General features: G+C 39.5%; 1 non-coding gene across 1 annotated transcript; it reads right to left on the bottom strand.

Annotated features, from left to right (window-relative positions):
• Positions 1-8,672: 8,672 nt before the first annotated feature.
• LOC122013101 lies at positions 8,673-8,778 on the bottom strand. The gene has a single exon (XR_006120443.1). It is a non-coding gene; the product is annotated as a small nucleolar RNA R71 (small nucleolar RNA).
• Positions 8,779-25,561: the final 16,783 nt, after the last annotated feature.

The following is a 25,561-nucleotide window of genomic DNA, read 5'->3' as shown; positions in this document are numbered from 1 at the left end:
TAAACCGATAACCTCTTGTGTTTGGTTTTACAAGATCTATACAAAAGATGAACTAGTTATGTTGCGGAAACTAATAACTAGTTATACCTTTTGTAGCTTATAGACCTCTTGATCTTTTGTTGTATTCCTCTCCTTCTCTTGGACGTCATGTGGGCAACGATCTTCCAAGATGAAATCCACCCAAGATTCTTCCTTTGCTTCCAAGATCAAGCCAACAACTAACCTCCAAGGGATGCTAGATAAGAGAGCTTCCTTCTCTTCTTCTTCTCCTTCAAGCAACCGGCCACCAAGAGATCGCCACACTTGATGCCGTCGACCTCCAAGGAAGAAAACAAAAGGAGAAAAGAAAAGGACAAGGGCCAACCACCAAAGGATTGGAAGAGAGGAATAGAAGATGTATTATCTCATGAGGCACCCCTCCATCTCTTTTATAATCCTTGGTCTTGGCAAAAAAGGGAAGTTTTAAACATAATTAAAATTTCCTTATTTTCCTTGCCAATGACTAAAAAGGAAAGTTTTAAAACAAAAAATTAAAACTTCCTTTAATGCTTGTCATGGCCGACCCTATACTTATGCTCCAAACAAGGAAAGTTTTACACATAAAATTAAAACTTCCTTATTTGTTTCCGGTAAGAAATTTTAATAAAAAATTTCTCTTTTAAATCCCTTGTTGGTTATAAAAGGAAAATTTTATAAATTAAAATCTCTCTTTTAAAACATGTGGATGGTTACAAAAAAAGAAAGTTTTATCAAAAATTAAAATCTTTCTTTTAACTACAAATAAGGAAAGATATCAAACATTTCTCTTAATCCTTTGTAGAAAGCTATAAAAGGAAATATTTTAAAATTTAAAAACTCTCTTTTAAAACCATGGCTTCCACATAAGGAAAGATTTTAAAATTTAAAATACCCTTTTAATTTTTATATGGTCGGCCACTTAGCTTGGGCTCCAAGCTTGGACGACCACAACTTGGCTCATATCTTTGGCTTGGCTTGCCCTAGCTTGGGCTCCAAGCTTGGCTTGGCCAACCACAACAAGATGGGTAAGAAGCTTGACTTTAAGTGGATATAAGGCTTTTTAAATAAGAGGCTACAATAGGGACCGAAAGGAGGAATTGGTTTTGGTCTCCCGATGAGCTTGAGCTTCCAGTGTTCGCCCCGAATACCCAACTCAAGTTCATCAATAATAACACATACCACTAAAGAGTTATTATTGCACTACTGCACCAATCCCATATTATAATATGGGCTCCTTCTTATCATGAGTGTGTTAGTCTCATTGTGTTTAAGATATTGAATGCCCACTAATTAAATGAGTTACTAACAACTCAATTAATATCTAGCTCCAAGAGTAGTACCACTTAACCTTATTGTCATGTCGGACTAAGCCCACCTACAGGGTTTATATGACAATCCTTATGAGCTCCTCAAGGGGACATCATCAACCTAGATTACTAGGACACAATTTCATTCTATAATCAATAACACACCATATAAATAATATCATTTCCCAACTTATCGGGTCTATTGGTTTAACGAACTAAATCTCAACTTTTGATAAATTAAAGAAATAAATATTAAGTATACGTGCTTGTTATTATATCATGATTAACAGTGCACACTTCCATAATAACAGAGATTTTATTCTTTTATGTAGTCGGTATAAAAAGAAACTACCTCAAATGGTCTTGCTCAATACACTTATAGTGTACTAGTGTAATTTTATAGTCAAGATAAACTAATACCAAATTATACTACAACAACTCTAATGGTTTGTCTCATTTTATCTTAGTTGTGAGCTATTATTTATAATTTATAAGGAACTGATAACATGATCTTCTGTGTGTCACCTCACACCATGGTATCTATAATATAAATTAAATGGACAACTACTCGGAAAACCTAGAGGTTCCACTGTACAAAAATTTTGTACAAAGGTCTGAACCTTTTCCTAGCTACCATGTGTTCTTTTAAATTAAATTTTGGATCGCCTGCGGAACTTAACACGTTTAATCCAAAACTTAATCTATTTGTTCTTTTAGGTTTTGACTTGGATCTCCTGCGGAACTTAACACGTTCGACCCAAGTCACCTTAAGTTATTAATTCCATTAAATATTAATTTCCATAATTGGTTCCCAGTACTGACGTGGCGAGGCACATGGCCTTCTTGGATATGGGAGCAACCACCACCGACTAGACAAAACCTTTTATAGAAATCTAATATTTAATTTCCTAAAATAACTTTAGGTTAACCAAAAAGAACAATCAAATCACAAGGGAAAAAAAAACAAAACAAAAGAACACAACTTCGAAAAACATATTCGAAATACTAGAACGTAAGCCTCTTGTATTTGGTATTATTTCCATAAATAACTAGCATGATGCGGAAAAGAAAAATTACTAGTTATACCTTCTAGAAAGACCTCTTGATCTTCTACCGTATTCCTCTTCTAACCTCGGACGTTGTGTGGGCAACGATCTTCCGAGATGAGAAACCACCAACCACCTTCTTCTCCTCCTAGCTAGGTTCGTCCAACAATAAGGAAGCTTCACCAAGGAAGAAGATCAAAACACCAACCAAGCTCCAAGAGATGCTAGCTTTCTCTTCTTCTTCTTCTTCTTCTTCTTCTCCAAGTAGTATCCGGCCACCACAAGAGCTCCAAGGGGAGAGAGAGGTTTGGCCACCACAAGAGGAAGAGAGGGAGAGGATGATGGCCGGCCACACCAAGGAACAAAAGAGGGAGAGAAATAATAGAGGTTATCTCATGAAGGCACCCTCACCCCTTCTTTTATATTCCTTGGCCTAAGAAAATTAGGAAATTTAATTACAATAAAATTTCCTTAATTTCCTTGACATGATTTAATTGAGAAAAATAAAATAAAATTTCCCCAATTAAATTCTAATGGCCGGCCACATCATGAAATCAAATTAGACAAGTTTCAATCAACAATTAAAACTTCCTAATTTGTTTCCGGAAATTTTTAAAATTAAAATTTCTCTTCAAAATCTCTTCATGGTTGATAAAAAGAAATTTTCATAATTTTAATTTTACAACATGTGAATAATTTTTAAAGAGAAAATAAAATATCTCACCAATCTACAAATAAGGAAAGAGATCTAATCTCTTTCTTTAATCTTTTGTAGATCTTTTACAAGAGAGATAATTTAATTTTAATTCTCTTTAATAAATTATATCTTCCACATAATAAAAATTAAAATTAAAATTCTTTTTTAATTTAATTTGCGGCCCCCTAGCTTGGGTTCAAGCTAGGGCGGCCACCATGAACCTAGGTAGGCCCTAGCTTGGTTCCCAAGCTAGCTTGGCCGGCCCCCTTTAGGTGGGTATAGAAGGTGGGTATAGGTGGGTATAATACTCTATAAATAAGAGGCTACGATAGGGACCGAGATGAGGAATTGGTTTTGGTCTCCCGATAAAATTAAGCATCCCGTGTTCGCCCCGAACACACAACTTAATTTTATCAATAATAATTCATTCCACTAGAGAACTATTATTGAACTACCACACCAATCCCAAATTACATTTTTGGGCTCTTTCTTATTATGAGTGTGTTAGTCTCCCTATGTTTAAGATATCAAATGTCCATTAATTAAGTGAGTTACTGACAACTCATTTAATTAATATCTTAGTCCAAGAGTAGTACCACTCAACCTTATCATCATGTCGGACTAGGTCCACCTGCAGGGTTTAACATGACAATCCTTATGAGCTCCTCTTGAGGACATTATCAACCTAGTATCTCTAGGACACAGTTTCCTTCTATAATCAACAACACACACTATAAGTGATGTCATTTCCCAACCTGTCGGGCTTATTGATTCATCGAACTAAATCTCACCCATTGATAAATTAAAGAAATAAATATCAAATATATGTGCTTATTATTATATTATGATTAAGAGCACACACTTCCATAATAACCGAGGTCTTTGTTTCTTTATAAAGTCAGTATAAAAGAAACGACCTCAAATGATCCTACTCAATACACTCTAAGTGTACTAGTGTAATTATACAGTCAAGATAAACTGATACCTAATTACACTACGACCTTCTAATGGTTTGTTCCTTTCCATTTTGGTCATGAGCTACTGTTTATAATTTATAAGGTACTGATAATATCATCTTCTGCATGTGGCACCACATACTATGTTATCTACAGTATAAATTAATTGAACAACTACATTTATCACAAATGTAGACATTTGACCAATGTGATTCTTATTTCTAGATAAATGTTTTATACCAAAAGCTAGGCTTTTAGTATACATTCTAACAGTTATTATATCATGATTAACAGTGCACACTTCCATAATAACAGAGATTTTGTTCTTTTATGTAGTCGGTATAAAAAAAAACTACCTCAAATGGTCTTGCTCAATACACTTATAGTGTACTAGTGTAATTTTATAGTCAAGATAAACTAATACCAAATTATACTACAACAACTCTAATGGTTTGTCTCATTTCATCTTAGTTGTGAGCTATTATTTATAATTTATAAGGAACTGATAACATGATCTTCTGTGTGTCACCTCACACCATGGTATCTACAATATAAATTAAATGGACAACTACATTTAGCATAAATGTAGACATTTGACCAATGTGATTCTTATTTCAAAATAAATGTTAATACAAAAAGCTAGACTTTTAGTATACACTCTAACAATCTCCCACTTATACTAAAATACTATGCTGCCATAAACGCTGCCATACATCTGATTCCCACCCCTTCAACATGTCGATCAAAAGCTTTCACCGGAAGGGCCTTAGTGAAAGGATTTGCCAGGTTATCTGCTGATGCAATTTTGGCGACAACAACTTCTCCTCGCTTTACGATGTCTCGTATTAGGTGGTACTTGTGCTCAATGTGTTTACTCGCCTTATGGGCTCGTGGTTCCTTCAAGTTTGCTACTGCACCCTATTATCACAATAAATTGTGATGATTTTGGGCAAACCAGGAATCACATCTAAGTCTATCAAAAAGTTTCTGAGCCATACAGCTTCTTTGGCTGTCTCAGAGGCTGCCACATACCCAGCTTCCATGGTTGAGTTTGAAATACATTTCTTCTTAGCACTCCTCCATGCTATGGCTCCACCTCCTAAAGTAAACACATAACCTGAGGTAGACTTACTATTGTCTCTATCTGATTGGAAGTCAGAATCTGTGTAATCCACAGGGAACAAATCATCTGCTTGGTAAACCAGCATATAATGTCTAGTCCTTCTCAGGTACTTTAATATAGTTTTACGGCAATCCAATGCCCCTGTCTTGGATTGATATCTGCTAACCATGCCCACGGTAAAATAGATATCTGGTCTCGTGCATAACATTGCATACATTAGGCTTCCTATAGCTGAAGCATAAGGAACTGCCTTCATTTCCTCTATCTCCTTTGATGTCTTAGGAGACATCTCTTTAGATAAAGATACTCGATGCTTAAAAGGTAGAAAACCTTTCTTGGAGTATTGCATGCTAAAACGAGCTAGGATAATATCGATATATGAAACTTGGGATAAACACAACATTCTTTTCTTGCGATCCCTTATTACTTTAATCCCAAGAATATGTCTGCATTCTCCCAAGTCCTTCATATCGAATTACTTGGATAACCATACCCTTACTTCTGACAACACTTTGATATTGTTGCTAACTAACAAAATGTTATCTACGTATAGTACAAGAAATACCACCACATTTCCATCACACTTCTTGTATACACAAGACTCATCCGGACACTGAATAAATCCATAAGACTGGATTACTTCATTAAACCGGATGTTCCAAGAACTTGAAGATTGTTTCAGTCCATAAATAGACCGATTAAGCTTACATACAAGATGCTCTTTGCCCTTTGCAATAAACCCCTCTGGTTACTTCATATGGATATTTTTTTCAAGACTTCTATTAAGAAAAGCTGTCTTGACATCTATTTATCAAACCTCATAATCCATATGAGCAGCAATAGATAAGAGTATCCGGATAGACTTAAGCATAGCTATTGGTGAAAAGGTTTCCTAATAATTGATTCCCTCTTTCTGAGTATACCCCTTCGCAACAAGACTTGCTTTGAAGGTGAAGTGCGTAGATTGTATACACTTGTTTAGCATATTTTGACGCACATTCACATACTTTCAGCATGCTTGATTTATGTATTTTCGTACTTCCAACTTTCCTTTTTAGCATATTTTACTCTCTTTGTTCGGAGATCTGCTTTTTTGCATTTTCTGTACGCAGGAGTCGAATTTGGTGAAGGATGCGTGTTCGAGGCCAAATTTGCTAGCAAAGCGACGGAGGAAGCCTTGATACCTAAACCCCACACGGCCCTGCCATGGGGGTTTGCCTAGGCCGTGTGGAGATGAGAGGCCATGTAGTTGCAGCAGAGAAAGAAGATGGATTGACCGTGTGAACCTCACACAGTCGTGCCAAGTTTTGAAGCCCAATGAAGCCTAGGCCGTGTACACCACACGACCATGTTAGTTTTCCATAGACCAGAGAAGCCTCGACCGTGTGTGCTACATGACCGTGTGAGGTTTCCAGTGAGCAGGAGAGTTCTGGCCGTGTGCACCACATGGCCGTGCCGGGTTTCCAGAGGAAAAGGTAGCTCAGGCCGTGTAGATCTACACGGCCATGCAAGGGGGGCTTTGATAGAGGCAAGTCACTGTCGTGTACCTCACACGACCGTATGAGCTTGGCAGAGAGGAGAATGGAGCAGGCCGTGTGAACCTCACACGACCGTGTGGCGCCCAAACCCTTCTTCTATATAAAGCCTCCTTCTTGATTTGAAAGGGGTTCTTCTCCCCTTTGGGAGAAAGGAAGATTTGGGCGATTCCTTCCATTCTTGGGTGGATTTCTGGGCGATCTAAGGGAAGATCTTCACCGATTCGACTCCAGGTGCGTGGATTGGATCCGAAGACCGTCTTCATCATAGATAAGCTTTCTTTCTTTCCTTTTCTTGGATTGGGATTGAGAATGCTTGTAATCTTTATGTTTTCGGATTTCTTTCTTCGATTTATGGAGTAGATATCTTGTTCTAGGATGGAGGGAGTATTTGTAAGGAAATCTTGATGTAAAACTCTTGTGGATATGTCAATTTCCTATTTCTATGATTTTTCCCTATTTTGTATCTATTCTTTCTTGTGTGGATTTTTGTGATTAGGGCTTAATTACCATGCTTGATTGAATGTTTGAATATCTTATGGATCTTATATGGATTGCTCCTCATTCGATTTTCCGAGGGATCTTCGTGACAGGAACATGCCCGTGTAAGGACGCTTGAGGGGTAATCTTGAAAGAGAAATTAGGTATTTCAAGAAGGTAGGATAGATAGGTTTAATTAATCTTTATATCTTGATGGGTTGATGAGTGATGGATTCCAATGTTGATTTTCCGAGGGACGCACATGACAGGCAAGCCCGTGTAAGGACAACATAGATTCATTCCTAATTGATCAATCTAGGTATGGATTTCAGTCCTAGGTCAGTTCTCTATTGCAAGAGAGAACCGACAACCTTCTACAAATGATGGACAATTGAGAAAAAGGATTTGGTAGATCATTTACATTGAAGAACCTTACAAAGAAACCAAAACTCCTAGAATATCCCTTATCATTGCCTTTATTCTTGTTGCCTATTCTTTCATTCTTTTGTTTATTGTTCATAGTTACACTTAGACTTTGTTAATCCATTGATTTGTTGTCTAGCTAATTCGCTTTGAGACATTCTTAGTGCTTATTCCAGTCCCTGTGGATACGATAATTTTTTATATTACTTGCGATATTTCCGTACACTTGCAGAGGTTAACAAATTTTTGGCACCATTGCCGGGGACTGCGCTATAACATTAGAGATTATCAATTGAGTTAGACTAGACATAACTTTTCTTTTCATTAGCATAATTAAAACTAATCTTTAGAATTCTGTTTTCATCATTTGCATATCTTTCTAATTCTTGACAATTCTTTTTGTTGCAATTCTAATTCTAATTCTAACTTTGCATTCTTGATTTCTAGCACTCTAATCTAACTTTTCTTTGTTTTCTCTTTTGATTTAGTTTCTTTCTTCTTTTCTTTTGTAAACATATCTTACAATCTTTAGCATATGAATTATTCTAGATAATTTTCTTTTTCCTTTTATCTTTTCTTTCTTGTTTTCATTATGTATTTTCTTTCTTGCAATTTTAATTCTACATTTTAATTCTTGCTCTTCATATTGCATTTTATTTCTTGTCTTTGATTCTTCATTTTATAATTTTTTCTTGAATATTCATGAGCACTAACATGTCAAGCAGGCCCCTGAGAAATTTTTTTATACCCTTTTATGCAAGATTTTTATCTCCCATTATGCAACCTCAAATTGAAGCAGAAAGTTTCCAACTAGACCCAGAGTTAATTTTCATGATACAAGGTTACAAATTTGAAGGAGAAATATCGGAAAGTCCTTATCTGCATCTTGAAACATTTTTAGAGATTTATGATATGGTGAACTCTGAAGGAGTGTCAGCAGATGCAGTTTGATTGATGACATTTCCTTTCAGTATCAAGGATAAAGCAAGGACTTGGTTATATTCTCTCCATCCTCAAAGTATCACAAGTTGGGAGCAATTGGAGAAGCAATTTCTGAATCATTTTTTCCCTCCAAGAAGAACAGTGTATATGAGGAATTGCATAACAAATTTTACTCAGGCATATGGAGAATCATTATTTGAAGCATGGGATAGATTCAAGAGTCTTCTAAGACAGTGCCCTCATCATGGTTTTGAAAAATGGTTGATTTTACACATATTCTATGGGGGAATTTCTTTCTCAGACAAGAGTTTATTGGATTCATCAGCTAGAGGTTCTTTTATGGACAAAAGTGTAGATGAAACATATATGTTAATTGATCAAGTGACATTAAACCTCCAAGAATGGTCGAATATAAGTTGGATGAAATCTCCCTCAAACATTCAAGAAGTGCAAGCCATAAATGCTATAGATCCTGTCAAACAAATTGTAACTCAACCATCTATGAGTTTTGAAAATCACAAGTCACAAAATGGGGAGTTCAAACATTTAGGGGCAAAGATTGAAAGTATTGTTTCAAATTGATTTAAAGAAGATCCCCCTCGTTCACAAACAAGATCTAGTGAAAAGTGTGATGATGTTAGGTTGAGAATTGAAAAAAATCATGAAGAACTTTTGAAGAAGGACATGTTTAGAATTGAGGAGAACAATAGAAGACAATATGAACTCAGTTCCACTATTCCAGGAGGTTCCCAAATGCCACAAGTACCTTTCCCTCAATGATTGATCATACCAACACTAGATAAGCAAGTTGAATCTCCTCCACAAGATAAAAGGGAATATGGAAAATTAGAAGTACCTTTCCCAAGACCTTCACTAAGGGTTCCTTTTCCACAAAGGTTAGTGGGGGTCAATGAGAACTATGACTTTAAAAAATTCTGTGACACTAGTAAGGTTGAGTGCAAATTTTTGAATTTGTATAAAGATGAAGACTCTTCAGATGAGGATTGTGAAGATAAAGCAGTGGTAAATAAGTTTTCAGATCTATCTCCAAATTTTACAGGGTGTTGTAGTGTCATTAAATTTTCATATGATGAATGTGATGTGGTAGATCAATTTAAAACTGCAAGTGAAGTTATTGACCCTCCTATAGTTGATTCTCCTATTGAGAATATTGATGTTGGTTTGTCTTTTAATGTTTGTGTTGATGATGTTGATATGGAACAATATGTAGGGAGCTGTGTTGTGGAAGCAGCATCTCAAGAATCACCTCCTTTGTCCACACAATCCTTGGATGTTGTAAGAGTTGCAAGGATTGAGCATGTTGTGGAACAATGTGTAGGGACTTATGCAGAGCTAGCAGAGTCTCAAGAATCACCATCTTTGATATCGCCAACACCTGAGCCTGAGCCAGAACCATCATTTGATTCAGAGGAAATCACATCCACATGTTTATAAATATCAGGTATTTATCAGTAAAGCAAGGTTAGTACTTCTTGTGATCTTTTGGAAAATTTTATAGAGGTACCTATCATTGACTTTGTTGGATTTGATTCAGTTTTTATTTCTTATTCTGCTTATCTTAATATGGTTATGTCTTTATCTTATCTAATATGTTTGTGAGAGATTTGTACTTTCTTTGCATGTGCAGATTTCACTTGGGCTAATGATTAGAAGCTCAATCTGAACCGTCTTCGACCACCTGAAAAAACTTTTAAGAAGACGAAGATGGAGATAATTATACTTTACTTTGTAGCTCCATTGATGAAAGGTCTTTCCATAACAAGAACCCCTGGTAGGAGGGTTCTAAAATATCTTACCCTTCCAAAAGCGAGATTTAGATGAATCTAATGAGGGGGTCGACCTAATGACCTTAAACAAGCGCTTCTTGGGAGACAACCCAAATTCGTTTTCCTTATTTTCTTTTATGTCTTTAGTTTTGAGTTTATAATAAACATGTATCCTCTACTTAATTTTTCTTGTCTATCTTATTATTGTAGAATTCAAAGTTGTGGAGGAATATGAGTATTGGATGGAGGAGTATCTTTAAAAACATGAATGTCAATCATTTGGAGCTCATCACTTGGTAACTTCTCTTAAAATCTCCTCCACATTGTTTTTAGTTATCATTGGGACAATGAAAAGTTTAAGCCTGGGGGGATGCATTAGATGCATTTGAATTGCTTTGTTTGTTTTTTTGTTTTTGCTTATGTCTTGCATTTTGTTTTGATTTCTTGTGGCATACATCTTGAGAACATCAAACTTCACTTATATGCTTTCTTGTCTTCAAGATTAAATGTTAGCATGTTCATTATCTAGATTCATGATGTTCAAATGATGCTAGTAGTATGCTTAATGTACCTCTTTTCTCTATCTTGGGTAGCATGAAATAAGCTAAGTATCTTATAGAGATGAGTTTTAGTTTTGGCTTGATCTTAAGGATCTTAATTTCACTACACCTATACTTGATGTTTGAATGGTTGATATGATTGAAATAGTTATGATCTATCTTGTTTGTTTAGTACTTGGTTTTCATGGTGATTTCTCAAATTTCATTTTGGTTATTGGATAAGGCTCAAATCATGTAAGCTCATTTGGAAAAATCAAAATATCCCAACATTTGTGCTAAAAGTACAATTGTAAAATAAGATTTACACAATGCAAATACTTATGAAAAAAATATGAAAAAAAAAGCAAAACAAAAAGTGAATAAGGGATATAAAAAACAGTTGTCGTGAGTGGAATTTAGCAAGTCACTCTTTTGAGACCAAGTTAGGTTACTAGGGAAATGATTGTTAGCTTCTCTTGAGATTGAGCACGCCTTTGAGACCTTGGGTTGATTGAGAAATATGAACCAAATGTGTGGCAAGTAAGTGTCTATCACTGGTTACTTGTCTATCACCGGAAACATTAGGAATTCAAACTTGATGACGACTTGACTAGGACATAGATTGAAACTTGAAGAGTTTTGAGTTGTTTTTGCACTGTGCATAGGGTACTTATGCTTGAGCCAAACTTAGGTTGTTTTCATGATCATGCTTACTAATGAAACTTTTTGATAGAGTTAGGAGAATGCATTAGGGATATGAGAGCATTGTCGAGCATATGAATTTAGATTGCAGCATTTTGCTTGAGGACAAGCAAAGGTTTAAGTCTGGGGGTGTGATTGTTGATACAGTCTGACCTGGCTGTTGTTTTGATGTTGACACAGATTTAAGTTTGTATCAGATATTAATTAAACTCAGACTGATTGATGATCAAGGTTGATCATGAGGAGAGGAAAAGTCCAAGTACGGATACTTGGCACGCAAAGTCGGAGAGGGCTCGACAGCTCGTTCTCCGAACTAGGTCAGAGAGGGCTCGGTAGCTCGTTCTCTGGACCGGACGAAGTCGGAGAGGGCTCGGCAGCTCGTTCTCCGGACTAGGTCAGAGAGGGCTTGGTAGCTCGTTCTCTGGACCGGACGAAGTCGGAGAGGGCTCGGCAGCTCGTTCTCCAGACTAGGTCAGAGAGAGCTCGGTAGCTCGTTCTCTGGGCCGGACGAAGTCGGAGAGGGCTTGGCAGCTCGTTCTCTAGACTAGGTCAGAGAGGGCTTGGTAGCTCGTTCTCTGGACCAGAAAGACGTTAGGGTTTAGGGCTGGGAGGCTCTAAAACTAACACAAGACATTGGATCGGTCTGTTGACCGATCCAGTGATACTCTGGTTGTCTGGATCGGTTGGCAGACCGATCCAGTGATACATGAGTCACCTGATTGGTCTCGTGACCGATCAGTGACCACACAGAAACTCTCTGTGGGTTATCTGATCGGTCTGGGGATCGATCAGTAACCACACAGAAGCATTCTGTGGGTTATCTGATCGGTCTACAGACCGATCAGAAAGAAGCGATCAGAAACGCTAGGACTCAAAGCGAAAGGGGGGATCGGTCTGTGGACCGATCCACCCATAGGCTGATCGGTCCACAGACCGATCAGACTCTTCCCGGACCGATCAGGATGAGTCCTGATCGGTCCAGAGAGCTATGGATCGGTCTGTTGACCTATCCACAACTTGTCGTTTGTTTCTGCTGCTTCTCTGATTTTTCTGATTCACTTCTGATTCACCTGATCAAATCATCTGCTGTGAGATTTTTAAGTTACAGGTTGCAGGTATCGTGCCATTGGTTAATTTCAAATGAAGCTCCATCAGAAGAATAAGAACAAGTGCCCTTTATGCTATATTTCACTGCAAGTGATGCAATTCGGGCTTCAACGATCACTGGCCGCGATCAGTTGGACTCTTGCTCATTGGTTCGAGCTCAGAGACACCAGTGAAGACCATGGATGGTATTGGTGTGAGTTCAGAGAACCAGATGAGAAGCAAGAGTGATTGGCGACGCCTGAGTTGGTTGCAGAGATTCGGGACAGTGAGAAAGCAGAATAAGAAGAAGGAAGAAGAGAGGTAAGCAAGTGTGCTGTGTTGTTGAGCTCATGGCTGATTCCTTCTGTCTTTGCATTTTGCTTTCATCGTGGTGTAAGTTCATCTGTTCAATCCTTTAGCCACTGAACTCTGTAAGTAATTGTGCTTCACTTTCAAATCTATTTTGTGATCTTTGTGGAGAGGTTACTCCACCGAGAAGGAGAAACATTTAGCCGGAATTTGTCCGGGGTGTGATCTAGCGAACGATCAAGGGATCGTCCACCTTACGGACACGCCGAGGAGTAGGGGCAAGTTATCCCCGAACCTCGTACATACTTGTGTAAGCTGTGGGTTGTGCTTCTTTCCTTGCATCAGTTTTATTTTTGTTTATTTCCGCTGTGCTAACAAGCTTTTGTGAGGAATTGATTGAGTTTTTAGTGGAGGCTATTCACACCCCCCCTCTCTAGCCATCTGAAGATCCTAACAAGTGGTATCAGAGCAAGGTGCTCTTCATCTGGATTAACACCCTAAAGAGCAAGAAGATGGCTATGAAGGAAGGTTTTAGTACCAATCGCCCACCCTACTTCGATGGAGCGGATTTCCAATATTGGAAGAGTCGTATGGAGTATTATCTCAAGACCGACATCTCCATGTGGTTCTCGGTCAAGGAAGGTTTCACACCTCCGAAGGATGAAGGAGGTAAGGAACTAGAGTCGTCGAGGTGGTCCGCCGAGCAAACTCGCAAAGGACAAGCCGATGCCAAGGCGGTGGTCACACTACAATGTGGAATAGCCAAAGATCAGCTTGTCAAGGTAGGTCCATTCGTGAGTGTAAAGGATTTGTGGAACAAGCTCATCGAGCTCCAAGAAGGAACTCGAGACTCTCGGATCGCCAAGAGAGACTTGTTCCTAAACCAACTACAAAATCTCACCATGAAGGAGAACGAAACGGTAAGTGAACTACACGGAAGGTTCAAGGAGATCATCAATGGTCTTCATTCCGTGGATGAACGCGTAGAAAATCGCGATCTCGTAAGGTACGCTCTCAAAGCTTTTCCAAGGAATGCCTTGTGGTCATCTATTGTAGATGCCTACAAGGTCTCCAAGGACCTCTCAATTGTTAAGTTAGATGAATTCTTTTGTGAAATGGAACTTCATGAGCTTGCTAACAAGGGTCAAAAAGAGAAAGGCATTGCTTTAGTTGCAGGAGAAAAGAGCAAGGATGGAAGGAGGAAGAAAGAAAAGAAGAAGGAGAAAGAAATTCCTACATCCTCATCCTCCTCCGAGCCCGATGATGAAGGAGGATCATCATCAAGCGAGATGGCCAACTTCGTGAGAAGAATCAAGAGAAGGAGCCGAAGATACAAAGGGAAAGGTAAGTCTATTAATCAAAATATTGATAAGACTAACGTTACTTGTTATGAGTGTAGGAAGAAAGGACACTATCGGAGCGAGTGTCCGAAACTCAAGAAGAAGGAAGAAAGGGCCAAGAAGAAGAAAGCTCTCAAAGCTTCTTGGGATGAATCCTCCTCAAGCACATCAGAGGAAGAGAAGGAGAAAAGCACTCGTCAATTAGCACTCATGGCAAGGGAGGAATCGGACTCCGGAAGTGATACATCAGCCGCGGCTTCATCATCTTCGGATGATGAAGAGGTAACCTCTCCACTTTTAGAAAAATGCTATAAGACTATTGCTCACTTATCTACACTGCTTAAGAAATCAAAAACTGAAATCAAATTATTAAAAGAAGAAGTAGAACACTTGAAGACTCTTAGGGAAGATGAGGTTGATGACCTTCATCAAGAGCTTCTTGAGGATGAAAATAATGCCCTAAAGAGTGAAGTTGAGAAACTCAAGAAAATGTTTGAGAAATTCTCAACTAGCTCTAAGACCTTAGATATGATTCTAAATGCTCAAAGGACGATCTACAACAAGGCTGGATTAGGATACCAACCTAAGGAGTTTAGTTTCATTTCCTTAGTGTCTAGAACCCAATTTCATAGATCACATGCTTCTAGGGTTCATGAGACTAGGAAGGGTGTGACCAAGGCATGGGTTCCTAGGTCTTTCATTGTAGATGCATTAGGTCCCAAGATTTGGGTACCTAAAACATCTATCTTTCGTGTCTTGTAGGCATTTGTCAAGGGGGAGCATCTATCGACTTGGTTTGTTGATAGTAGATGCTCCAAGCACATGACCGGGGACAAGTCACTCTTTACTACCCTTCAAAACAAAAATAGAGGTAATGTGTCCTTTGGTAATAATGGTAGCCTTAAGGTTATAGGAGTTGGAGATATTCAAATATCCGAATGTCTCCAAATCAAAAATGTCCTTCTAGTCAAGGGGATGACTTTTAATCTCCTAAGTGTCAGCCAATTGTGTGATACGAGTTACACAATTGAGTTTCATTCGAGTCAATGTCTGGTCAAACACATTGACACACTTGACACGGTACTAGTAGACACAAGGGTAGATAACATTTACCAAGTATCTTTTAAAAGTGCTACTAATGCCTCTGCTAAGTGTTTCATGTCAAAAGAATAAGAATCATGATTGTGGTATAGAAGATTGGCCCACGTAAACATGAAGAATATTCGAAAGCTGGCCAACAAAGGATTAGTGTGAGACTTACCAAGCATCAAGTATCAAAAGACAAAACTATGTGATGCATGTCAAAAGGGTAAGCAAACAAAAGCGGCTCATAAAGGTAAAAGCACTGTAAGTACATCTACTGCTTTAGATTTATTGCATATGGATTTGTTTGATTGCAGTAATGTTATTTCATTGAATGGGAGTAGATACTGTTTAGTGATCATTGATGATTTTACTAGATATACATGGACTTTCTTTTTGAAAAATAAGGATCAAACCATAGATATTTTCGTTTCTTTTTATAGAAGAACTGAAAATGAAAAATCAACAACGATTAAAACAATTAGAAGTGATCATGGTGGAGAATTTCAAAACCATAGATTTTTAGAGTTTTGCCAAGAAAAAGATATAGGCATGAGTTATCTACTCCAAGGACCCCACAACAAAATGGGGTTGTGGAGAGAAAGAACCGAGTTTTGCAAGAGGCTGCACGAAGCATGCTCAATGAGTACTCATTACCGAGCTACTTATGGGCTGAAGCGGTAAATACCGCTTGCTATGTGCAAAACCGAGTCTTGATACATAGGTTTTTAGGAAAGACCCCCCATGAACTTTGGTTTGGGAAACCCTCTACAATTAAACATCTTAGGGTGTTTGGTTGTAAGGTGTTTATCTTGAACACCAAGGATCATCTTGGAAAGTTCACGGCTAAGGCTGACGAAGGGATACTAGTCGGGTACTCTCTAACCAGCAAAGCCTATCGAGTCTACAACAATAGGACTAAATTGATTGAAGAGTCCTCTGATGTAGCATTTGAAGAAATCCCTAAATCAAATGATCAATCAAGGGATGTAGGAGAAATTCAATTTGAACTTAGAAATCTAAGTTTAAATGATCAAAACATAGAAAGAGTCGAAGTTGAATCCGATGACGATGAGCAAAGGCAAGAGAGGACTCAGTCTGATCCTTTACCTGATACTAAGCCCTTGCCTGTGTCTAGTGAGGCCATTCATGAGGCACCGCCAACACCAAGGCAATCTAGGATAGCCTCTAGTCATCCCCAAGACCAGATTGTGGGAGACATTCAACAAGGGGTTAGGACTAGGTCATTCTTTAGAAATGAGTCTAATGAGGTCACTTTGATCTCAGAAATTGAACCAAAATTAGTTGATGAGGCATTGCACGATCCTAATTGGATCATAGCTATGCAAGATGAGTTAGGTCAATTTGAAAGGAGCCAAGTGTGGGACTTAGTTCCTAGACCTAAGAAGACCATCATTATTGGAACCAAATGGGTCTTCAAAAATAAGTTAAACCAAAAGGGAGAAGTAGTAAGAAACAAGGCAAGACTTGTAGCCAAGGGCTATAGTCAAGTCGAAGGTCTCGATTATGATGAGACTTATGCTCCCGTGGCTCGATTAGAATCCATTCGCTTAATGCTAGCTTTTGCTACACATAGAGGCTTCAAGCTCTATCAAATGGACGTCAAATCAGCCTTCTTAAATGGTTTCATTAAAGAAGAGGTCTATGTTGAACAACCACCGGGGTTTGTGAATACCGAAGCTCCAAACCACGTGTACAAGCTCAAGAAAGCTCTTTATGGGCTTAAACAAGCACCTCGATCTTGGTACGAAAGGTTGTCAACTTACCTATTAGAAAAGGGTTTTGTGAGAGGTCAAATAGACCAAACACTATTTCTGCGTAGAGATGGTGAAAACATATTTGTAGGGCAGGTGTATGTCGATGACATAATTTGTGGCTCAAATAACAAGGGTTATTTGAATGAATTTATCACTCACATGGAAAGTGAGTTTGAAATGAGTCTGGTGGGAGAATTGACATTCTTCCTTGGACTTGAAATCAAACAAACTCGAGATGGCATTTATGTCCATCAAACAAAATATACTCAAGAGATGCTCAAGAAATTCAAAATGAGTGACTCTAAGGAAGTATCCACTCCAATGGCGACAAACACTCGCCTTGATAATGATGAGAGTGGAAAACCAGTTGATCTAACGCAATATAGAAGCATGATTGGTAGTCTTCTATATCTCACAGCTAGTAGGCCGGACATACTTTTTGCTGTGGGCATGTGCGCTAGATATCAAGTCTGTGCCAAGGAATCTCATTTAATTGCAGTTAAGAGAATTCTGAGATACCTTAAGGGCACAATTCGAGTAGGTCTATGGTACCCTCGCACGGAGTCTTTTGACTTGATAGGTTATACCGACTCCGATTACGCTGGGTTCAAATTGGATCGGAAAAGCACTAGTGGGGGTTGCCAATTTTTAGGTTCATCATTAGTTAGTTGGTCAAGTCGGAAGCAACATTGTGTTGCTCTCTCCATGACCGAGGCTGAATACATTGCCATGGGAGAGAGTGTATCACAATTGTTGTGGATGATCCACACTCTAGAAGATTATGGACTTTCGTATAAGGGAGTGCAAGTGTTGTGTGACAACATCAGCACAATAAACCTAACAAAAAACCTAGTCCATCATTCAAGGACCAAACATATTGAAGTGCGTCAGCACTTCATTAGAGATCACTTAGCTAGAGGAGACATTGCACTCACCTATGTTGAGTCAAAGTCAAACCTAGCCGATATTTTCACCAAACCTCTTTCGGAAAATGAATTTAGTCATTTGAGGAGAGAATTGGGAATGTGTTTGGCTCAATAGGCCATTAGGACTTCATCATAATCAATAAGGATAATTAAAACAACAAGAGAAATAGGGAAATTAATTTGGGCAACTTGGGAACATCTCACACAAACTATAAGGTTTAACAAATGATTTTTGTTTGCTAGAAATGGGGTGAGATGCTAGGATCAGCCGAATTATTCAAAATGTATCATGCATCCCTTGAATAATTAGGTTGAAGAGATATAAATTGAGTATGGGGAAGACCATTACATAATTCATGTGTATTTAGTTCCTAGATCTTACTCATATATTCCAACCAAGGAAACTTGGTTGGACCTTTACCTAGAAATTATGAAACTTTGGTTGATGGACTGTTTGATACACTTGAACGATGCTTTTCATGATTTTGATTGATACTAGGACAAGTCCTTGAAAGAATGATAGCAAGTTGGTTATATTTTGACAAACTTGAAACTGAACATAACAAAGGTCGAAAATTTCAGTTTTCAGGCCTTAAGTTGTTTGTTTTCTAAATGTCTGCAACTTTAGGGATATAAACAAGTTTAGACCATAATTTTTAGGTAATCGTTATGCTTGTAGATCCTCTAGGTTCTAGGTTCTGAACTTGGAAGTTTTCCTAGAGAAACTTCTACGAACTATCGAACATCTCTATGAATTTCAGTTACTGAAACTGCTAATTTCAGTTACTGAAATTACTGGAGAGATCTAAGTATCAGACACTGATCGGTCTACGGACCGATTAGGTCAGCCTGGCACGCTACTGATCACTTTCTGATCGGTCTACAGACCGATCAGGGAGTTCCCTGATCGGTCCGGAGACCGATCAGATCAATCCGGTACGCAAGCCACTGATCATTCTCTGATCGGTCTACCGACCGATCAGGAAGTTCCCTGATCGGTCCAGGGACCGATCAGCGAGTACTAATCGTCTCCTGATCGGTCTACAGACCAATCAGGATGTTCCTGGATCGGCAACTGTACACCCATCAATAAACCCTTAAATCTTCCCGATCCCTTCTTTTCCTTCTTTCAAGCGGAACCCTAGCCGACTCTTCCCTACACCTTCTCTTCCCTTCTCTTCTCTTTGCACGCCGGAACCCTAGCCGAAGCTCTAGCCAACAGCTCAATGGCACCAAGGTAACTCCTTACTTCTCTAGAACTTGGCATTTCGATTTCATTTCTCACCATAACTGTGGTTTTTGTTTCGGGTGGCTCCTGTGCTCATTTATTTCCCATTGTATCTGATTGTTAACTCTTAGAAAGAAACCAGTGGGTGAGGGGACCTCTAAGTCACCTGAGAAGTCGAAGTCAAAGGCTCCTTTCCGACCTCAACCATCTATTTCCAGGAGATTCCCGAACCACAATTTTGAGGAAGCCTTTAGACAAAGAACCTTTAAATTACTCCCTTGTAGGTCTGTAGATCGTAAATTCATGGACGAATTTTGTCCAACTGTGTCTGAAATCATTGCCTACTACAAACTTGACTCACTTGTCTACTTAGAATGGGATATCAACTATGACTTGGTCTCTGAGTTTTATAACAACGTTCATCAGACTAATGATGTAGGTTATAAAAGAAGAGTTGCTAAGCGGACTCTTGATTTCAGTTTCTCATCCTTCTTTGACTATCTCGATTGTCAGAGGTGTTCCGGTAATGTCTTTTCGATATTTCCTGATTTACCAGATCCTTTACCTCCACCTTTTGATATCTCATCTGATGATATTTATGAGTACTTCTTCAGACATCCTAGACCAGGTGGCCTTGATGAGCTTGATGTTGACTTTCCTACTTTTGCAGCCTTGAGATTATCTCCTCAAGACTACATTCTTTTCAAAATTGTCACAAACTGCCTTCTGCCTATCACATCTAAACCATTGTCTGAGATTCAACCATATCATTGCCTGATGCTTTATGGATTGCGTCGGCGTCTCGACTTTGACATCGTATCTAGCATCTACTCTTCGATCATCTCCTATAGTGAGCCGAGCGGCTACACTGTTTATATGCCTTATGGGCATATAATTACAGATTGGCTCGAGACCCTTCAGATTGATGTCTCTAAGGGTAGAATAGTCAAGATGGTCAGATAGGATTGTAGACTTGGGAAGCGGGCATTTTCCAAGTCTGGAATCATAGGACAAAATGGGGATGTTTGGTGGAAGGATGGGAGGGCTCTAGGTGAGTTACCACGGGGACCTTCACGACAGGTTATAGCTGCTCCTGTTGCTGCTCCTCCTGCTGCTGATGATGGAGAGGCCGATCCTGATCTGCGCTGGCAGATCGCCGAGCTGGAGAGTCGCTTTGATCGACACGATGAGCTGCTGGTTGCTGAGATTCACGGGCTGCGCGTCCGGATTGACCAGCGCTACGATGATTTACGCAGTCAGCAGCTGGCAACACATCAGGTGATTATGGATTGGATGGCCAGATACCCACCTCCGCAGGATTTCCCGGAAAATCCATCCTCGAGCAGCGGCATGCCACCTCAGGGACCCATTCCTCCCGTTGATGATCCTGATGCTCCTCATGATGAGGAGGCTGATTGATATACATTGTTCTATGATGACATTTTGACTGTCTATGTTTTGGATGTTGGTTGTTGGTTATGTATGTCTGTCCTGGATACTTACTGATTTCTTCTATTTATGTTGTTTATTTTATTTCTTTATGTTTCACTCCTTATTGGTTTTTAATATGCTGTTCATATGTCATGTCTTGTATGTCTCTTATTTCTTTATCACTGTCTTATAATACATTTAGAGGGTGTTCTAGGTGAATTAAGAAAAAGACAGTATGAGTTAAGGGGGAGTCCTTACCATTCTCTTACCTAATTCGCACCTTTTCGGTGTTTGACAAAGGGGGAGAGAATAACTAAGTTTAGAGATAAATGAAAGTTTGGCTTTAGGGGGAGGACCTTGATTCCCCTATCCTTACATGATGTTGTATCTGTCTTAGGGGGAGGATCTTGATTCCCCTAAAATTAAGGAAATATGGAAATATGAACATTTCTGATCTAAACTTAAATCGTGTTGTGAAACAACAAAAAGGGGGAGATTGTTGATACAGTCTGACCTGGCTGTTGTTTTGATGTTGACACAGATTTAAGTTTGTATCAGATATTAATTAAACTCAGACTGATTGATGATCAAGGTTGATCATGAGGAGAGGAAAAGTCCAAGTACGGATACTAGGCACGCAAAGTCGGAGAGGGCTCGGCAGCTCGTTCTTCGGACTAGGTCAGAGAGGGCTCGGTAGCTCGTTCTCTGGACCGGACGAAGTCAGAGAGGGCTCAGCAGCTCGTTCTCCGGACTAGGTCAGAGAGGGCTCGGTAAATCGTTCTCTGGACCGTACGAAGTCAGAGAGGGCTCGGCAGCTCGTTCTCCGGACTAGGTCAGAGAGGGCTTGGTAGCTCGTTCTCTGGACCAGAAAGACGTTAGGGTTTAGGGCTGGGAGGCTCTAAAACTAACACAAGACATTGGATCGGTCTGTTGACCGATCCAGTGATACTCTGGTTGTCTGGATCGGTCGGTAGACCGATCCAGTGATACATGAGTCACCTGATCGGTCTCGTGACCGATCAGTGACCACACAGAAATTCTCTGTGGGTTATCTGATCGGTCTGGGGACCGATCAGTAACCACACAGAAGCATTCTGTGGGTTATCTGATCGGTTTACAGACCGATCAGAAAGGAGCGATCAGAAACGCTAGGACTCAAAGCGAAAGGGGGGATCGGTCCACAGACCGATCAGACTCTTCCCGGACCGATCAGGATGAGTCCTGATCGGTCCAGAGAGCTATGGATCAGTCTGTTGACCGATCCACAACTTGTCGTTTGTTTCTGCTGCTTCTCTGATTTTTCTGATTCACTTCTGATTCACCTGATCAAATTATTTGCTGTGAGATTTTTAAGTTACAGGTTGCAGGTATCGTGCCATTGGTTAATTTCAAATGAAGCTCCATCAGAAGAATAAGAACAAGTGCCCTTTATGCTGTATTTCATTGCAAGTGATGCAATTCGGGCTTCAACGATCACTGGCCGCGATCAGTTGGACTCTTGCTCATTGGTTCGAGCTCAGAGACACCAGTGAAGACCATGGATGGTATTGGTGTGAGTTCAGAGAACCAGATGAGAAGCAAGAGTGATTGGCGACGCCTGAGTTGGTTGCAGCGATTCGACACGGGTGACAGTGATTCGGGACAGTGAGAAAGCAGAATAAGAAGAAGGAAGAAGAGAGGTTTGCTAAGGTTCTGAAAAAACTCTCTGTCGATCAAGAGGCTGTGTGTGTTGTTGAGCTCATGGCTGATTCCTTCTGTCTTTGCATTTTTGCTTCGTGGCTGTAAGTTCATCTGTTCAATCCTTTAGCCACTGAACTCTGTAAGTAATTGTGCTTCACTTTCAAATCTATTTTGTGATCTTTGTGGAGAGGTTACTCCACCGAGAAGGAGAAACATTTAGCCGGAATTTTTCCGGGGTGTGATCTACCGAACGATCAAGGGATCGTCCACCTTACGGACACGCCGAGGAGTAGGGGCAAGTTATCCCCGAACCTCGTACATACTTGTGTAAGCTGTGGGTTGTGCTTCTTTCCTTGCATCAGTTTTATTTTTGTTTATTTCCGCTGTGCTAACAAGCTTTGGTGAGGAATTGATTGAGTTTTTAGTGGAGGCTATTCACACCCCCCCTCTCTAGCCATCCGAAGATCCTAACAGTGATGTGCGTAGATTGTATACACTTGTTTAGCATATTTTGACGCACATTCACATACTTTGAGCATGCTTGATCTATGTATTTTCGTACTTCCAGCTTTCTTTTTTAGCATATTTTACTCTCTTTGTTCGGAGATCTGCTATTGTGTATTTTCTGTATGCAGGAGTCAAATTTGGTGAAGGATGCGTGTTCGAAGCCAAATTTTCTAGCAAAGTGATGGAGGAAGCCTTGATACCTAAACCCCACACGACCCTGCCATGGGGGTTTGCCCAGGCCGTGTGGAGATGAGATGCCATGTAGCTGTAGCAGAGAAAGAAGATGGCTTGGCCGTGTGAACCTCACACGGTCGTGCCATGCTTTGAAGCCCAATGAATCCTAGGCCATGTATATCACACGACCATGTCAGTTTTCCAGAGACCAGAGAAGCCTCGGTCGTGTGTGCTACACGACCATGTGAGGTTTCTAGTGAGCAGGAGAGTTCTGGCCGTATGCACCATACAGTCGTGCTGGGTTTCCAAAGGAAAAGGTAGCTCAGGCCGTGTAGATCTACACGGCCGTGCAAGGGGGGCTTTGATAGAGGCAAGTTACCGCCGTGTAACTCACACGACCGTATGAGGTTGCCAGAGAGGAGAATGGAGCAGGCCGTGTGAACCTCACACAGCCATGCTTCGGGGCCGTGTAGCGCCCAAACCCTTCTTCTATATAAAGCTTACTTCTTGAATCGAAAGGGGATCTTCTCCCTTTGGGAGAAAGGAAGATTTGGGTGATTCCTTCCATTCTTAGGTGGATTTCTGGGTGATCTAAGGGAAGATCTTCACCGATTCGACTCCGGGAGCGTGGATTGGATCCGAAGACCGTCTTCATCATAGATAAGATTTCTTTCTTTCCTTTTCTTAGATTGGGATTGAAAATGCTTGTAATCTTTATGTTTTCCGATTTCTTTCTTCAATTTATGGAGTAGATATCTTGTTCTGGGATGGAGGGAGTATTTGTAAGGAAATCTTGATGTAAAACTCTTGTGGATATGCTAATTTTCTATTTCTATGATTTTACCCTATTTTGTATTTATTTTTTCTTGTGTGGATTGTTGTGATTAGGGCTTAATTATCATGCTTGATTGAATGTTTGAATATCTTATGGATCTTGTATGGATTGCTCCTCATTCGATTTTCTGAGGGATCTTCGTGACAGGAAGATGCCCGTGTAAGGGCGCTTGAGGGGTAATCTTGAAAGAGAAATTAGGTATTTCAATAAGGTAGAATAGATAGGTTGAATTAATCTTTATATCTTGATGGGTTGATGAGTGATGGATTCCTATGTTGATTTTCCGAGGGACGCACGTGACATGCAAGTCCGTGAAAGGACAACATAGATTCATTCCTAATTGATCAATCTAGGTATGGATTTCAGTCCTAGGTCAGTTCTCTATTGCAAGAGAGAACCGACAACCTTCTACAAATGATGGACAATTGAGAAAAAGGATTTGGTAGATCATTTACATTGAAGAACCTTACAAAGAAACCAAAACTCCTAGAATATCCCATATCATTGTCTTTATTCTTATTGCCTATTATTTCATTCTTTTGTTTACTTTTCATAGTTACACTTAGACTTTGTTAATCCATTAATTTGTTGTCTAGCTAATTCACTTTGAGACATTCTTAGTCCTTATTCCAGTCCCTGTGGATACGATAATCTTTTATATTACTTGAGATATTTCCGTACACTTGCGGAGGTTAACAGAAGGTTTCCACCTTCCCGTCTGTCCCTCTTTTTCTTTTGTAGATCCATTTACATCCAATAGCTTTTACATCATTTGATGGTTCTACTAGCTCCCAGAATACATAGATTTTATTTCTGAATTCATTGCTCTTTGCCAAGATGCTGCATCTTTATCTTGGAGTGTTTCATCATATATTCGAGGATCAGGTTCATGTTTATCTGGGATCAAGTTCGAAGACTCTCCCAAAAACATGAATCTTTCAGGTTACCTAACAACCCTCCCACTACGACGAGGCACTGTCTGTAGTTCTATATCATTTGTGATACGTGTTGCAGTTTCTTGTGATATTTCATCTTGCACTGTTGGTACTAAAGTAGACGTGTCTTCTCTCATTTCTTCTAGAACAATTTCACTCATAGGCTTGTGGTTTATTACATAGTCCTCTTCTAAAAATTGAGAATTAGTGCTAACAATGAGCTTCTGATCTTTAGAACTATAAAACTAACCATCTTTCGTTCCTTTAGGATAACCTATAAACAGGCGAACTTTTGTACGAGATTCCAACTTATCAGCATCTCCCTTCAGCACATGTGCTAGATTACACCAAATCCGAACATGACTCAGACTAAACTTACGCACATTCCACAATTCCGTGGGAGTAGAGGGTACTGATTTAGAAGGTACCAAGTTCAGAATGTACACTGTCGTTTCTAAAGCATATCCCAGAACGAATTTGGTAATTCTGAATAACTCATCATCAATCTAACCATTTCCATAAGAGTCATATTCCTTCGTTCTGCCATACCATTTTGTTGGGGTGTACTAGGTGCAGATAATTGGGATTGAATCCCAACCTCTGATAAGTAATTTCAAACTCTCTTGAGAGGTACTCGCCATCACGATCAGACCGTAGTGTCTTGATACTTTTACCATGATATTTCTCCACATCA

The sequence above is a fragment of the Zingiber officinale genome, chromosome 8A, assembly GCF_018446385.1.
Source record: "Zingiber officinale cultivar Zhangliang chromosome 8A, Zo_v1.1, whole genome shotgun sequence".
In the NCBI taxonomy this organism is placed as follows: Eukaryota; Viridiplantae; Streptophyta; class Magnoliopsida; order Zingiberales; family Zingiberaceae; genus Zingiber; species Zingiber officinale.
Note: the sequence above shows the minus strand (reverse complement) of the source record. Positions and strands in the feature narration are given on the sequence as shown.